Source organism: Mercenaria mercenaria, chromosome 3 (genome assembly GCF_021730395.1).
Source record: "Mercenaria mercenaria strain notata chromosome 3, MADL_Memer_1, whole genome shotgun sequence".
Taxonomy (NCBI): domain Eukaryota; kingdom Metazoa; phylum Mollusca; class Bivalvia; order Venerida; family Veneridae; genus Mercenaria; species Mercenaria mercenaria.
Genome location: NC_069363.1, coordinates 43,766,679 through 43,771,130, shown reverse-complemented (window position 1 = coordinate 43,771,130; position 4,452 = coordinate 43,766,679).

The window sequence follows — 4,452 nt, the reverse complement described above, 5'->3', positions numbered from 1 at the left end:
CCGGTAACAGTCAATAGTCTTTTGGAGATCTGGCAACAGTTTCTAACTGTTGACCGGCAGGTTATTCAATAAGTTTATAATATAATGAAGTATTTTTTCAAGTTGAATACAGTATCATACTTAGCGTTTTAAAGTGTGTAGATAGCTATACTTACCGCAAGGGAAGCAAAGCCTCTCAATGACTGAAGCCACAATAAATATTCCATGGATAAATTCAAACAATTCAGTTAAGTCTCAATGTCATTTCTGATTACATATCAATAACTGTGTCACTAATGAATCTAGGTTTAATTGTTAAGCTTAATTGTTCCCGGAATGGCTCTGTTGTCATCGATCCTGATTGGTTCGTCATGTTGTGTCACGTGACTACTTCGCTAATGATTGTTAGTGTTTATGATTTCATTAATGTATACAAATAATCGCAACATTATTGAATCAATTCTTGTTAAAAGCTGGCAGATTTATTTGCTTTGTCTGTTTATTGATATAGGATGAAACAAGGATGATCTTTTATTGTAGAAAGAATTGGTTTTTCTCTTCAATGTTATCATACATAATAGAACAAATAAGTCGCTTCTATATACAAAAAGCAATAACTGACATTTCCAAACGCAAAATATGCTGAATATTTGAAGTAGTTATTTGATAACGTTATTTAAACCAGATTTTACCCTTATTTGAAATCTGACCATTAATATCCTTTAAATTCTTCAATTATACTGTTTTTCTGTTTTGTTGGTTTTCTCATTGTGCGGTTCATTTACTGTACTTCAAATTATTAATTTAGTATGTTTATCATTCCATATTAGTGATGAAATTCTAAACCGGTTTAAGTTATTGATTACATTTGCCGACGGAAGTACTTTATCTTTAATAAACAACTGATTTAATTAAACGTTGTCTTTGATAATTAAAACCAAGAGTACTGTGTATTTAAAGCAACTCGACCTGTAGTTGACTACAGAGTCATGCTAAAATTAGAATTACTAAAATCTAAACTGTAGAAGTAAATTAGATTTTCTGATTGTTGCCTTTAAATTGTTGAATGTTGAGTTTGCTATTATGTTGCTTGATAGCACTCTTTGCTTCGAAACGGTGTTTTGAAATCGGAAAAAAAGAACATTATATAATGTTAGTTCCCTCTTACGTCATGATCGGATCTGAAGTTAGGAAATGTCTTAAGTTTAAATCTAGATATAACAAATTTCGTGAAACAGGTCTTATCAGATTTAGTTCGCTTCGTGAAACGGGTCCCTGTTAAAATTGACCTTAACCCTTTGACCTCTTAGCGTGATCTTGAACATTTAGTAAGTGGTATGTGTCTTGTAAGCAGCATAACCCTAGTTGTTCCAAGTTATTTGAAAATCCATCTATGCATGATTAATGAGATTCAATACAAGTACTTTAAATGGAAGTATCGCTGTAAACATGATAGCAGCCTAACCAATTGTTATGCTATAATATTTCAATACAAACAAGTGTATGTCAATAATTAATGTAGTGTATATTGTTTAGCATTGAACACTACTTCATTCTGAAATATTACCATATTAAGCTTTTAGTTTAGCTTCGGGTCCGTAAAGGTACTGTAGTCATATAATGAGCAAATGGATTGTCATGTTAGCGAGCATTTTAATTATTCCCATTTAATGGATCTGGCTGTTATTCAGGACGTCTAAATAGATTTTCGCAAATTCTGATTAAAGTCAAAGCCTAGTTTATAAACTATAGCTGGTATCAAAATGTGGGTGTAACAGTCGTGTACGAGGAACGGGTATCGCGGAGTTAAAGAGACCTCTTGCAGATTTCATGCATCTTTCAGAGACAGTATTTTTTTTGATTAAGATTTGTTTCGATTTAGAGTAACATATATAGTTTTTGATATGTATATATATCGTTAATAAAATATCTTTAAATGAAAGCTTAGCTGGAATAAACAAAGAATATCTGAATACTTCAAATGTTGTTTTCTTACAACATGAGTTGATTGTTCACTGAAACACTAAAATGCCTTTTTATTTTAACTGTAAAATCCATTTTCAATCGCCAAAAAGCATTAAAAACACTATAAACATTTGAAAGAGACTGTCTGTAGATGGACATCGCAGAATCTGTGTTTTTCCAAACAGACAGCACCCCTTACATATTACCATTTTAGGTGATGCATTTTTAGTAGTATGTTCAACAAAATTACATTTATTTTACATCCAACTTTCATTGCTACACCACTTTTCTACAGTGATTATTTTAAAGAGGAACTATTAAAACACTGCCTATATCTCACTTGATCGCTTTGTTTTGCTTTTCTTGTTTCTTTTTTGTTTTAATTTACATTTATCATAACTCATAATAATCTCTAATTAAGTTCGCTTTAAAGCCAATGCCACCAAGCTTGAAAAATGAAAATAGCGGTACAAATCTTTTCTTCACAATGATGCCCTATATTCCGATATTATATATTTTTATCATTTGGCATAATTAGTTTTATCGTGTCCTTAACAGTATTTAATGTCTTTAAATTCTTTAAATGATGTACGGGTGAATCAACAAACTTTCTAGTGTACTTTATGTCATTATTAATCCGTTTTATAGCCATATGCATATACCATTATAAAATGACTTAATAACCTTTTTATGGTTTTCAAATACTAATTATTATGAGAATTATACAAATAGCAATGACCTTAAAAGATGATTTATGTGCCAGTACAAGTTAAAATGTATGACTCTACATTGAAAAATATCATGTCGGTGAAATTGAGTTATTTGTAAGAAATCAAGAGCATGAACATTGGAGAATTTATAATATGAATGAGATGTCAGGTTAGAAGTTCTATGTATAGCATATCAATTGTATTTCTTAATCGAGAATTTAAATTTAGATTCAAATATTATAGAAGATGATGATCTTGACGGAGTTATAAGCATTTCCGAAATCAAAGACGCGGTGTTCTCACAGAATAATAATAAAAGCGCGGGCATAGATACTTTAATTGCGGAAATATATTGCTTTTTTTTTCGCATTTCGAAAAATGTTGTGATAAATTGGATCGCTTTTCTATATTCCAGATACTTTTGTCAGAAAGAGTTAGTTCCAAATTTGTAAAAGCTATTCAAAGTATGTATAATACTGTTTTAGCCGCTGTTAAATTAAAAAATGAAGTGTCACCCTATTTTGATTCAAATATAGGTGCAAAACAAGGGGACCCTAGTTCCACATTACTATTTTTATTTTTTCGTAAACGACATATTGGGTAATATTAACCCTAATATAGATGGTCTTTTTACTATTGATGACATCAAAATATTCATATAATTGTTTGCGGACGATGCCGTGCTACTTGCGCATACACCTGCAGCTCTCCAGTCTATGCTGAATGACCTAAGATTTATTGCGAAACTTGTGCCTAAAAGTAAACGCAAATAAAACGAAAGTCATGATATTCAAGTTAGGACGACATACAAAATGCAACTATCCTAGAAAACGTGAAATCTTTTAAATACCTAGGAATAAACTTCAAAAATGGACACTGGCATGGTACACAAAAGAAATTAGCCCAGCAGTCACTATTTGCATTGCATAATCTATTTGTAGTATTTAATCAGCTAGTAGTATCCATAACTGATAAATGTAAAAATTTTTGAGTCTAGTCGGATCTATTTTGAACAATGGTGCAGAAGTTTTTGGTTATAATGAAGGGAAAAACATAGAAATCATTCATTGTAAGTTTAAAATTAAAGTTAAAATTTTGTGCGTTAAAAATCAACTAATCAAGATGGATTATACGGAGAAACGGGGCGATATCCAATGCGAATCCAACGAAAACTAATTTTAATAAAATATTGGTTAAAATTAATATCACTACATAATAACTGCTTGTTGAAACCTATGTATAAAACACTAAAATTGATGCTGATAATGATAACTCTTATAGTGGGAAAAACTGGGCCTATCAAATCAAATCCATTTTAAATGAAATCGGAATGACATACTTATGGATTAACCAAGAAAATGTCAAGATCAACTTTCAAGTTATTAAAAACAGAATAATTGATATCTATAAACAAGGGTGGTACTCAATTATTAATAATTCTAGCCGATTGGCATCGTAAAGCCTTTACAAACACCCATTCCAACTTGAAGAATACCCTAATCGTGTAAATATTAGCAAATATAGAATATCACTGGCAAAATTTAGGCTATCTTGAACATGTTAGACGAGAAGACAGACTGTATCTAAATTGCAACATGAATGTAGTAGTAAACGAATATCATTTCTATTAGTCTGCCCAAAATATTATATGTTACGCAAGAAATTTTTGAAACAATATTTTTGCCACTGGCCAACTGTTCATAAATTTGAAACAAAATTCTGTGACAGTTAATAATCTATCCAAGTACCTTTATTTTGCTAATAAGGAACGAAATAATGTCTAGTATATTGTGCTTTA